The sequence below is a fragment of the Gracilinanus agilis genome, chromosome 2 (assembly GCF_016433145.1).
Source record: "Gracilinanus agilis isolate LMUSP501 chromosome 2, AgileGrace, whole genome shotgun sequence".
NCBI lineage: Eukaryota > Metazoa > Chordata > Mammalia > Didelphimorphia > Didelphidae > Gracilinanus > Gracilinanus agilis.
Window position 1 is genome coordinate 251,850,840 of NC_058131.1, and position 14,373 is coordinate 251,865,212.

The window sequence follows — 14,373 nt, forward strand, 5'->3', positions numbered from 1 at the left end:
AGAGAGAGAGAGAGAGAGAGAGAGAGAGACAGACAGAGAGACAGAGAGACAGAGAGGCAGAGAGACAGAGATGGAGAAAGGAGGAAGGCAGAAAGGGAGAAAGAAATGGATATAGATGATAGATTGTATCCCTTCATCCATATCCAGTGTGCCTTCCCTAATTCTGAACATTAAAAATGCTCATCAAAACAAACTAACAGATCAAACAGTTTGTATCCACAGGCTTAGCACAGTGTTTGGCATATAGTAGGTGCTTAATGAATGTTACTTGGCTGATAGCATAATATGCATTATTTCATACTCAAACCCCTATATCTCTGTAATAAATCAAGAGCAATTCAAATTTTCATCTCCAGTGGTTTGCTTGGTCATTTTAAGTTTTCAGGATTTTGTTGTTCTTGTTCTTTCCAATTTTTTGTTGAATTTTTGTGTATTGTTTTCTTCTTTCTGCTTACCTCACCTTCAGATTGTAGCTGCAAAGTCCAATATAAAATGGAGAATTAGTCATCAGTAATTGGACTTAATTTTAATGAAGGCAGCGAGTTTGAACAGTTGGTTAAAAGATCTACTTGTTTTAAAAGACCAAATAATCCAGAAAATTATCAAAGCTCCATAAACACTATACCTGTCTTCCAACAGGACAGAGAGCTAAGAGTATTTCAAGTAGAACAAATGTAATAAGTTGTCATTGACTTTTTCAACAGTCAGCCCCTCCTGCATATTTCCTCCATGCGCCCACAGTATGTGCTACATAGATATTTATTGCCTGATTGATTCAACCCTAAAGCTTTCTCCAGAAATATAGAATCTGAACATAATAGGCCCTGCACAAGAGCCTCTGAATGTCAAGTAGTCTTTGAAATCAAACCTGCACTCCTACTTGCCACAATCATATACCTGGTGAAGGTATGGCAATCTAACTTTGGAGGGTCCCTGACTGAGACACTCCCCATGGAAGCTGGGTTAGCTCTGAATCTATCAGAAGTTATTCAGCCCACAGGGTTCAAAGATAGTCCCCTCCTCCTAACATCAGCCTGTGTCACTTTGTGACTCAGTTTTTTTTTTTAAATCCCTCTCTGCATTTAGAGATGCCAGAGAGGTGCCAATTAGTCTGGCCCTGCTCTACTTTTCAGTCTGGCTGCTATCCTCAAGCTCCCTTAACTACAATAACTGACTGTGTCATCTTTGTTAAGCTGCAGCAGTTTGTCCTTTGATAGGGGGAGCTCAACAATGAGAAATAAAAGAATCAAAAGTACTTTTTTTCCCCCAATTCCATTTTTGGTTTCTTAATTAGCTTAATTTCTGACAGCCAAGTGAGATGTCAGCCAGTTTCCAAATGACAAGGCAGTCACTTTTAAATGAGTTGAGATTAAGCAAACATAATAGACACTCAAAGTGTTTCCTGGAGACATGATGTGGTAGAGAGAGCATCATAGTTGGAATCAAAAGAACCTGGGCTCTTGCCTTTCCTCTGCTACCTATTACCTGCATGACATTGGGAAAGTCACTTAGACTCTCTTGGCCCTGGCTTGCTTATCTGAAAGGAATAGACTAAATGACCTTGAAGGTGTCTCTCAATTCTAAATTCTTGATCCTTTCATATGTGGCCAGGAGGGAGGACATGATGGCTTGGGAGGTAGTGAATGGCCTCCTTACCAGTCATTAACCATGCTAAGGAGAACTTGAACCCAGACTCATCTTATTACCTCACCAATGTAGCAAGGATTATAAGGTAGTTTTGATTGTGTTCATTTAAAATTGGTTAGTCTCAGACCAAACTATTCATAACAACATTTATATTAATACCTAAGAGTTTACAAAGCACTTTCCTCACTATGAACCTTTGAAGTAGGCAATATAATCATTTTACAGCTATTTTATATACCCCTTTTTTACAGATAAATAGAGAAGAATAGAGAAATCAAGAGATTTGAAAATGATAAAACAGAAAGGTAGTTCTGTCTCCAAGCCCAGTATTCTTCCAGCACATCATAATGTCTCACAGAACAATGGCTAGAAATAATAGAAATAATAGGGAATCAGATTTCAGTTGAATACATGAACTGACTAACTACTAGAGCTCAGTTAAAAAAAAAAGTGAAGGGGGCAACTAGTTCAGTGGTTCAGTGGTTCAGTAGATTGACAGTCAGGTTCAGAGATGGGAAGTTTTGAGTTCCAATATGGTCCACTATGTGACCCTGGACAAGTCACTTCATCCCCAATGCCTAGCTCTTACCACTCTTCTGCCTTGGAAACAATACACAGTATTGATACTAAGACAGAAGGTAAGGGTTTTTAAAAATAAAATAAAATTGAAATAGGTTGGCTTGTGAGATATTAAGTTTCCTATCTTTGGATACCAAGTTGAAACTAGATTAATTCCTTTCAGAAATGTAGAGAGAATTCCTGTTTTAGCAAAGGATTAGAATGCAAATAACATGCAAAGGGAATTTCTAGCTATACTACCAATACTATACCAAGTGTTATAAAAGTGATTTCTGTTTTAGAAAAGGATTAGAGCCAAAAGAAACCTCAGAGGTCATTTAGTCTAAGAACCTATCAGCCTATGATTTACTTTCCTTTGTCCCTTATGAACACGAGGGCACCCTCTGGTTTTAATGCCATTTCCCCAAATATCAGCAATGTGTCATTTCCAGGTTGGGAAAAAGGAAGTTAAAAAAAAGATGCTCGTTATGAGAAAAATGTATGATAAAGACAGAAGCAGTTCTTAAAAAAATTTAGAATAAAATTCTTAAAATAACTTCAGTAATTTTTCTTTTTAACAGCATTTGAGCAAAATGAGCAAAAATGCTTAGGGTAACAGTGCTTAGTGATATTTTTATTTTCTTAATGAGTTTGGTGAGACATTTAAAAAAGTAACATCTGAAAATAACATCTTTGGGGATGGGGTTTCCCATCCCTGAATACCTCTCCACTCTGGAGGAAAATATTGTCTGGAAATATCAAACAATAATGAAACGTGGTCTCATGGATTATTTTTTCCATTGTAACAGGTGAATGACTATGGAATTCTTGACAAGTTGTTTTTAATATTTGGAAAACACATAGAGGTCAAATGCATTACAGAGAAAAGACTCAATAGAAAATGAAAACTTTCTAACCTCTGGGCAATAGCCTGCCCCTTTCTAGCAAGGGTTAGGAAAATTAAACTCTAGTTCAAAAAAAGATATCCCTTGGAATTAGTTGCAATTGAATTTTACTTTACAAAGTTTCTGTGGCCAAAAACTTCTTCACCTACAGTAATGAGCTTCCCTGAATTTAACCAGTCTGGTTCTTGGATGGCAAACATACAGTCCATTTCTGAACTTGCACTAGAAACCCTTCCAGTTTGATAAAATCTGCCAGAGTTTTCAGTCAGGATCATAAAAATTGAATTCCAAGAGGAGGTGTTGGAGAAGAAGGAAGGAGATATTGATAGTGGTCACTGTAATATCTTCCTTGATCCTCAGAGAATCCTTATGGAAAAAGAATGAAGTATTATAATCCCCCTTTTACAGATAAGGAAGCTGAGACTCAGAGAGACTCAGATAAATGGCTTATCCAGAGTCATAAGCTAATGTTGGAGGCAAAATTCAAACCCAGATCTTTACTGAACCTCAAATCCAGTACTTTGAAAATTCTCTATGGAGGACATAGAGTAAAACTCAAATAAGAGTTGCACAAGACAAAAATAGTTTAGAGAAAGTTTAACAAATACTACCCTTAGATCTCATATACTTTGTGTCCTGAAATGTTGTTTATCATAGTTATCTTTGTTTAGTCTTATTCAATTAGTTGACTATAAACTCCAAGAAGACAAGAATATTATCTTATCTAATGTGCAACTATCCCTCAGTGAGTGCCAAACCCAGTGCTCTATAAACAGTGTACACTTAATAAATATTTGTTGAATGAATGGGGGGATGGATTGAAAGACAGATAGATGAATTCCTGAAACAATCAATCAGACAGAATTCAAGAACTCATTCTGTATCAGCTATAGAACACCAAAATACAGAGACAAATTTGAAACAATTCCTTTCCTCAAGAAATGTATGTTCTAATGAACCATACATATAAAAGGAAAGTAACTAACAAAGTATTCTAGCCTGATAACCTTTGTCAAGTGAAAATATCTCTATTAAATCAATCAGTCAAAGGCTTTACACTAATATACTTCCTGCTATGCCAGATGCTCCATATTATAATAATCCAATTCAAAAGCTATTATTCAAACACCTGGCAGGTTAGAAAAGAGAGTAATTCCACTCAAAACCCTGAGGGGAATTGTGTTGAGGGCTGAAGTTAAAGAACTTTTTTTCTCCTCCCTCTTCTTAACTAAAGGAAGTCCTCATGAACTTTATAAAGTCATAGGATATATATACTTCTCACTGGCATCCTAGCAGGATCTGTAGAACAGTAGCCAGGGACAAACTAGATACACTGAAGAAAACCAGCTTCAGCACTCAATGAGGAACACAGCACAAGGAAACACCAGGCTTTAGTGGAATTTCATGAGGTCCCACACCAGAGGTGGAACAAAAGACTTCCAGCAAAAGACTTCTGGGTACTACATTGCCTACTTTGCCACATTTTATAAGCTTGAGACTTCTTTCCCATGGACTTGGTATATATTTGTAGGAGAGAATTTCCCTAGTTTGGGGAATACTTGTATCAACTCATATTCCTTTACTACCATAGTAAATAACCATTTCTAAAAGCTAAGATTGGCTGTCTCAGCAATATAACCTGATAATCATGGTGGAAGGAAAAGAGAAGCACATTGATGGGTAATTGTAAGCTATAACATTAAAAAAATAGCCCCCTAGGACCATGAGGCAAACCTATGGCATGTGTGCCCAAGATGGCACATGCACCTTCGCTGGCAGTTAGTTACTAGAAAGGTAGAGGGACTCGGAGGGAGCTGCTCCCGTCTCCCTCTCCCTCTCTACATGCCTCCCCACTCCTCTGTGCTCACTCCCTCCCCTGAGCAGAGCACTCAGGCGCCCCCTTCCTTTCTCCCTCCCCAATCTGGCCCAGGGCTCCTGTGACTCTCTGAGGCTGAGGAGGAGACTCAGCTTTTAGGCCTTCAAGGAGGTGCAGGCTGAGCCTGAGCCCCCACTGTGGGCTGTGTGCAGCCACCCTGGGTGATAGGAAGGGAAGAAACAATGGGAGAGACTCACTCTAAGTACTCCATCTCCATCTGACTTCAGAGCCTGCAGAGCTTCCCCTACCTGCTCCTGCCCTCTCCTTGGGACTCCTCCTTTGCTTTCAAAATCAGAACCTCCCTAGGAGGAGCCCATTTGGAGTCCCAGGGAGGGTCCCCAAGATCCCCCCCATTCAAGGGGCCATCAAGACCTGCCTGCAGCAACCCCCACCCCCATCAGAGAGTTTTAGAGTGCTGACTCACTGAAGGGAAGAGACTCCAAGACTCTACCCCCTCCAAGACTAGGGGGAGCACAAGGCCCCCTGGAAGCCCTCACCTAGAAGACTTCAGGACTGCCCCCAGACCAGAATCACCATAAAGCAATTCTTGCAAGCCCAGACTTGACTTGAACTCAGATCAAGATTAGCTGCCCTAAAGGACAATTTTGTTTGTTTTTTTTTTAAAAAGGGAAGCTCATCTTATTCTAGAACCCTGTTTAAGCTGCCTCTCCTCCCCCCAATTGAATGGGGGCCACACTTGCTGGCCCAAGAATCTCTCCCACCTGGTTTTTCCCAAGAGAGCTGCTTCAGGTGGTCAACAACATCCTGAAAAGTAGACCTTTCTCCATGCAGGATCTATGGGGTGGGGGAGCACTCGGTCTCTGGGGGCGGGGGTCATACCATGGCACGTGGTCTCTAAAAGGTTCCAAAAGGTTCACCATCACTGCCCTAGAACCACAGGGTTCTCTAAAACCATAAGTAGAAAAGTAGCAACTACTCTCTGGGCCTCCAACCTACCTTTACAAATGGAGATAGGGAATACAGCTCCAGCAAAGGTGCTACAAAAGTGTGTACACACACATACATATGCATGTACACACAAACACACATGTATGTATGTTTGTATGTATATAAAAACATCTTATAGTACTTACTATATTTTAGGCATTGTACTCCATCTAAGTGTCCATGTCAATATATGTGTATGTGTATATACATATATTAATCTTTATATTATATCCATGTGTTTATATTTATATATATACACGTATATTTAATTTGAGATATTTGTGAAAATAATGCACTAGAAGCTAGGAGGATCAGAAAAAACTTCATATAAAAGATAAATAAATGAATGAATAAACAAATGGCATCTGTGGAAACTATATACATTGATCAAATAGCAGATAGTTCATGGCATCCAAATATATTTTAAGTAGCTTCTTAGGTTGTTTATTACTCAGAAGAATACCATGTCCTCCAATAAAAGCTCTTGCACATCTGTTGCAAAATCAATTTGCTTTCACAGAGAAGGGGCAAGACTCATATTGTCTTCTTCTTTAGTCTTTGTTGGTCTCCAATAAGTTTCACCATGTATAAATGGAGATTTTGAACCTTGGACTTCATCCCCTATAAGTCCTTAGTTTTCCTAAAATTCCCTTTAATCTCTCCTGGGTCTCCATGTTTGTGTGGTCAAGTTATTGTTTTATATTTGGCTGTAACTACTCCCTCTTCCTCTTTGGTTCCTGGAAGTGGGCTGGTTAGTAACCTTTTGGTTAGGTCTCTTAGCTTATTATCAATAAAATATTCATAAATATAATATTTAGTATTTTGCATATTAATTTTAATCTCCACAGCCACCAAGGTTCCTGTGGTACCATTTCACTTCTTTCTTTTGTGGCTAAACTTCTTGAGAAAGCCAACTAAAATCAGTTCTTCCACTTCCTCTCCACTCATTCTTTTCTTAATTCTCAGTAGTCTGACTCCCAGCCACTACATTCAATTAAAGTTGTTCTGTCCAGAGTGACTGATGGTCTCTTAATTGTCAAAAATAATGGCCTTTCAGTGCTCAAACTTCTTAAACTGTCTGCAGCCTATGGCTCTATTGATCACCATCTTCTCCTTATACTTTCTTTTCCTTGGATTTCTGTTACACTCCTGGATCTCTCCTGGTTCTCTTCCTAACTGTCTTTGGACTTCTCGGTCTCCTTCCATTGATCTTTATCTCTGTCATCCTCATTAACCTTGGGTAGCCCCTAAGGCTCTGTTCTAAGCCCTCTTCTTCCTCTATACTATTTTTCTTGGTGATTGGATCAAGTTCCATGCATTTGTCGTCATTGTGCTGATGACTCTCTAATCTATTTATCCAGTCCTAACCTCTAGATTCCAAATGCCTATGAATATCTCAAACTAGATGTCCTATTGACATCTTAAACTTTCAATATGTCCAAAACTGAATTCATTATCTTTCCTCCTAACCCTCACTTCCTGATAACTTCCCTATTATTCTCAACCACCTTGGTGCAAGTCTTCATCATGTCATATCCAGACTTATTTCACAAAGCCTTCTGATTGGTCTCTCTGCCCTGAGTCTTTCCCAAGTCACAGCAATCTATTCTCCATTTCAGCTATCAGATTGATCTTCCTAAAGCCCAAATCTGACCAGCCCTCTAGTCCATTACTCAACAAATCCTAATTGCTCCTTATACCTGCAGGTTCAAACATAAAATCATCTGATGGTCAAAGCACTTCATAACCTGGCCCCCTCCTCCATTTCCACTCTTATTACACTTTATTCCACTCCACACAATCTGTGATTCAGAGACTCTGGTCTCCTTGCTGTTCCTCATACAAGATATTATATCTGCTGATTCTGTGAATTTTCATTAGCTATCCCCAAGCTTAGAAATTTTTCTCCTCTTCATCTATGTCCCTTTCTTACCTTGGCTTCTTTCAAGTCCCACCTAAAACCCTACTTTTTATGGAAAGGCTTTCTGAATATCTTCTTAATACTAGAGCCTTCCCTCTGTTAATTATCATCATTTTATCCTATATATGTCTTATTTGTATCTGATTGTCTGTACATTGTCTCCTCCTTTAGACTGTAAAATCTTTAAAGCTTTGTATCCTCACTGCACATCACCTTGCCTAGCACATAAAAGGAGTTATAAATGCTTGTTGATTGACTTACACCTTGTTTCCAAGTCTTGTTACGGTAAATAAAATAAAAAATAATCCTTTCTTGAACATACAAGTCCTGGTCTGTTTATCAACAAATCAAAGCAGCCCCCCTTATTTTAATGGTTTTTCTAAGTATTCATGTACTCCTCTTTGATTTTCTTGTATGGTTCCTAAAACTACTACCAAAACTATTCTCCGCTTTCCTGCTGTAGGGACACATTTTTTTGTTTGTTTCTTTGTTTTCCTGAATGGGGCACAGGCCAACTTTCTCAACAACCTACTTCACAGATTTTGTTCCTCCAAGTGTACAGATTTCACAGAATTGAATTGTTCAGATTGGCATAGTTTTCTATAGACTCTGAAGGAAACTCCAAAAGAGGCATTCCAAACAATTTGGAGCAATGGAAGTTTCTTTGAGATAAGCATATTGTCTCCCAACAGGACTATTTTAAAGAGATCAGCCCTCCCATGGAAATACAAATGTTGGTCATTTCTTATACTCTCAAACCTGTACTCGATCTGATGTATTAAGGGCCCCGTCTGACACAATGAAGAGAACAAACCTGAAGCAACTTAGTTTAAATGCTCAAAATCATCTGAGAGTGTTTATTTTCAAAGCACATTTTTCCATCCTGTACATGTTCCCAGGCAATGCTATTTTAAGGCACTGAATGTATTTCCTGGCCTCAATAACATGTGCTGTGTTTTTTTAAGAGCACCCACAGATCACTGAAGAAATTCATGAATACTAAATATTGCTCGGCTGCATCTCTCTCTGACAGCTCACTCCTCTGGTGCCACTCACGACAGCCTTTTGTTTCTTCACTGAATCGTGTTATTGCATTGTCTTTGACTTCTGTATCTAATTTCACGATGAAGCTATGAATGGGAAATGCTTGTAGGACATTTCCCCCTCCCTCTGTCCTTCCCTGATGGGAAAAACAAAAAGGAATTGTTTCTCAAATCTTTATTACAAATTCCTTTCAGATCTAAAATCAGCTCAATTAGCTCCATTTTGCATTTAAGGAATAACTTCTGAGGTATAGCTTGATCCAAGCAGCCCTGAGAAACCAGGCCAAAAATTGTTGTCTAAATTGTACAGCTAAATACTGTACTTATATTTTAAAGCTTTGATCATTCAACAAGGGAGAATGACAAGTTCTATTAGAGGATGAACTTGAAAATCTAAAACTTCCAAGAGCTTCTCATGTGCTAGAGAGTTTAGTTAAAGTAGATATTTTCTGGAAATGACCTTAGAGGTCATGGGATTTAGAAATGGAAGCAACTTTATATATCATGTAGTCTAACCCCCTTCATTTTACAGATATGTTTTATAATATAATAGCCAAGCTGGGATTTGAACTCACATCCCTGATTTTAAATTTAGTAAGAAAGTAATAGGATAGTGTAAAGAGCAGTTGGATTGAAAGATATAAAGTAAATCTACTCCTGCCTAGGGATAGTTCCTGGCACATAGTAGATGCTTGAAAATCCTAGTTGATCAAATGACTATGCCCTAATCTGTAAAATGAGATGTTGGAATTTTATGGGCTCTAAGGTTTCTTCCATCTTTAAATCCTATGGCCTCTCTAATCTCACAAAACACTTCATTTGGAGATAATACTTCAGTTCAACTCTCTAGCAAGAGAAGAACTCCAAAAATTTCAAAGACAAAGCACTCCATTTTTTTAAACCCTTACCTTCCCTCTTAGAATCAAGACTGTGTATTGGTTTCAAGGCAGAAGAGTAGTAAGAGCTAGGCAAGGATTAAGTGACTTGCCTAGGGTCACATTGCTAAGAAGTATCTGAGGCTAGATTTCAATCCAGGACCTCCCCTCTCTGGGCTGACACTCAATCCACTAAGCCACCCAGCTGCCCCCAAATTACTCTATTAAAAAAAAACTGCTGCTGATGCTATGATTTGAATGGGGAAAAAGAAACCATAAGTGGACAGAGAAATCTGGTTGCCTTCTACTTATTTTGAAATTGATCATTAGAAAGGGGGAAAAAAAAGTGGGGGGGGACTAAGAAACCATTCAGGGGTTTATAATATTTATAGCAAAGACAAAAAGGATTCTTTCTGAATATTGTTCCCTTGGAGGCTTGACATGTCTTGGTCTCCCAGGATAATTCTAAATGTTTTTCCTAAGCTGTTCTAATTAAGATTATACATTAGAATATGAACTCCTTCATTAAATTGTGAGCTCCTTGAAGGCAGGGACTGTCTTTCATTTCTTTAAATTCCTGGTGCTTAGTATAGAGCCTAGCATATAATAGGTGCTTAATATGTGTTGATTGGTTGATTGATTAATAATATGGAAATAGTCTTTGAACAATGATACCTGCATAACACAGTGGAACTGCTCATCAGCTCAGGGAGGGGGATGGAAGAGGGGAGGGAAAGAACATGCATCATGTAACCATGGAAAAATATTCTTAATTAATTAATATTGAAATTTTAAAATAACCTAAAAATTTTAAATAAAATAAAAGGACTCCTTTGCCTGGGGTTTGTGATTTTCTTAGTTTATTTTGATAATTATATTTTAATAGGATTGCTTTCCTTTGTAGTGCTTCCTATTTTTATGCATTTTAAAACATTAAAACAATATATCAAGACATCATTCTAAGAATGGATCCATAGTTTTAGTGGGTTCTCACAGGGGAAAAAAAGCACAAAAATTGATTAAAAACTTCTACCTAAGACCCAGAATTTTAAAGAACTGTTCATCTTCATCTGTGAAAGGAGATTCCATACAGGTGTTCCTTACAATGAAAAAATTATAGGTCTGGGCCAAAACAAAACAAAAAGTTAACACTGTAGGAGCTTTCCTTGCATTTGGAAGTAAATGTTACCATTTTTTGTGTAGAGATGCCAAAGTCAAAGTTAAGACTAGTTAACTAAATAAATATATTCATAATATAACACACCAGTAACAAGGAAGCGGGTTTTGAACTTCATTATGACCCCAGAAACGTACTTATCCTGAAGCTGATACTCAACCTCATCAGTACCCTCAGGTCTTAAGACCCCCTCAGAATAGAGGATGGAGTGGAGAGCTCCTCCCAAGACCTCCACGTAAAGAGGTTCCCTAGTCTAGTCAACTCTTGATTTCCCACCTGACTGCGCTCCTTTAAACATCATCATTCCCCCAATTGAGTCCCTTCCCTCCCACTCCTATCCTTTTCAGTTTCTTTTTATGTACTCTCTTCCCCTACTAGATTGTAAGCTCTTCAAGGGCAGATCTTTCTTTCTTTTTCTTTTTTTATGTATTTGTATCCTTAGTGTTTAGAACAGTGTCTGGCATGTAATAGATGTTTTATAAATGTTCTATCTGGATTTTGATGATAATATTCCAGACAAGCCAGACAGATATTGGATAGATGACAAGTTAAATTCTGCCACTCAAAAAATAAAAGATAAAAAGTCAAGTCATGCTTTTGAGATGTACAAAAATATATAAAAAATCAGTGAAGTTAAGAGCTAAATGCATAGACAATCAAATGTTAGATGCATGAATAAAGAGAGCACCTTTAATATAGCAAGCTTTCTCCTTGAGATGCTATATTTTTCCTTTTCAAAAACTGTAAATTTTTATTTGTTTTATTATTTTTTTCAATTTATATTCTGCTTTTCCTCTAAGGAGCTTCAAGGGACTCACTGTGCAAGGAGTCTTTAAACTATGAATACTCTTTAAACCTTGCAGCAGTAAAAACTAATAAGGGGAGTAAGAAAGAGAAACAGTTTAAATAAATCAAGGTTTTTCTCTCTTCTTAAAGGCCTTTCCAATGAGTGTGGAACTGAATTTTCCAAAGAGCAAACTGTATAAAAACAAGAGTGAGGGAGATTTTTATTAAATCAGGAGCTTCATATTTCATTTGCCTAGATTCTTCCTGGACCTTTGAATTCCATAAGCATTTTTTGTATATTTGGTGCCAAGAATTGCAAAAAGAAAAAATAACATAAAACAGTTCCTACTTTTAAGAAGCTTACATTCTATTGGAATGCCATTTATTCTAACATGTAGGCTACAATCCTATTTTGGGATTGAATCAACTATGTTATGGTCAGTTGACTATTTCAACCAATTCCACCAGTGGAACAATTGACACAGTATTTCATAGGACATCCAATTCATTAAAATCTTTAGCATGATCAAGCATGAAACATAGTGGCTAAGGTCACCTAATCCCAGTCATCAAGCTCCTCTCCCAGTTTGACATACCAATATTTACACCATACAATCAGCAGCAGCAGCAAACTATTGAAAGGAATAATCTTATTATTATGTAGCAATTTGTTGAAGGTATTTAAAAATTTTTTTTAATGTTCCCAGTATTATAGACACTACAGTGCTTCCAATTTTAACTAAAGAGATTGGAGTAAAAGGGGTATGAATGTCAAAGTTGAAGTCAAAGATATCTGAGAAATTCCTGGGCATTGACAAAAAAGTGATGGGGAAAATGGAAGGCTGCCTATACATCTGCTGCAGTAGGCAGTACCAATTTGTTTCTTCCAACGGTCTTATAATGCCTTTCAAATGAAGGTTTCCTATATATAGACTTTGAATGATTGCATGGAAGAGCATTAACAAAAATATATGGATATTGACTGCTGAGGGAAAACATTTTTTAGCCATCCAACACTCAATAATAAAGACACAGCCCAAACCAAAATGTTCACTCACATATACACATTTAATGCATACACACACATTAAAAAACAAAAACTTGCACAAAAATCTCTCCAGCCCTAGGAGGTCTTCTGCATTTAACTAGAGTTAAATGAAAGGTAGAAAACAGAAAAATTGTTATGACCAGCACGAATGCTGTTTGGGGACTCAGGGATCTGGATACCATGGAAATGGCAATTGTGTTCAAGGCTATTTTACATGATCCACATATCAATGAAGAAGGTTCATATTTGGGGAATTTAATGATCCACAGAAAATTGCTCACATGTTTAAAAACCTGTAGTGGTGAGTAGTAGTATATTGGATTTCTCCACAGCTCTCAGTTTGATCTCTTCAGGGGAGGCACCAAAGAACCAATGCCTGCTCCAGTGAGACTTTTAGGCTGTTAAAAGGCAGAATACAAGGGTAAGGTGAGCACACTTGGAATTATTACCTAGGGTCCTGATTTCCTTCTGTTTCTTTTTTTTCTCAGTTAGCTCATTTTGTTTTCATACTATTTCTTCTTTTAAAAAATAACAACAACAACAACCATTAAACTCTTTGTTTTCCACTTCTGGCTACCCTCACTGCTAGGATTAAATTACCTTTTGGATTATTTGGTTCTAGTCAATTTAACTCAAAAAATATCTATTGGGTTTGTTATATGATAGGCTTAATACTAGAGATACAAATACAAAAAGGAAGCCATTCCTGCTTTCTTGGAGTCTACATTTTACTGGGAAAGACAATATGTGCTCAGACATTGTATATTGTCTCATATCACTATGCATAGCTATTCTTTGGAAGAAAAAGAACACTTCAGTCGTAACTTTCCTGGATCTCTCCATATTTTATTTAACACTTTTTTTTTTCTAATTATGATCCTATTCAGTTGTGCTTCATTTGAAAACCAAGACCATAGACTCCATAATCCATGACCACTATGGATAAAAACTGTCTTGCACTAATTGATTCTGAAGATAGTATTTCTTTAAATTATTTACCATATCTGCCCAAGATTGCTAAGTCCAAGAGTTCTCAATCTGTTTTAACTAGCCAGAAAGTATGCAAGAATTTATTATTATATCAAGTCATGTGGCTTTAGCATTCTCCAGTGAATGGCATTATGAACAAAGCATATTTCTTCCACAAACCAGAAGTATTATTTGAAGCTAAAAGTCAAGAAGTACGGTGCTCCCCAATCTACCATTCATGGAACAAGTGACTTGAGCCTATGTTTCTAGGACAAATATGGCAGCCCTAAGGCCTGATTTCTCTGACAATTTTGATTTCAAGGAATTATACTTTTAGCAAGACTTTACTAAAATCATTTTCTTAGGAGACATGTTCTTAGTTCTAAATATGTGGTTACTAATAAATATAGCTATACCTTCTAATGTAAAATTGAAGAATTGTTCCTGGAAAGTTATATGTGAACTAAATTTTTGTAAACATATAAGTTCATGGAGAGGAAGAGAGATAATTGAGGCAGAGTTAACTTCAGAGATTTTTTCATTTTCATTTCTGCTAAAGTTTTATGGCTAATTTTTTGTTCAGAGTTAAGAAGAGAGAAAAAAAGAATCATTACATTCAT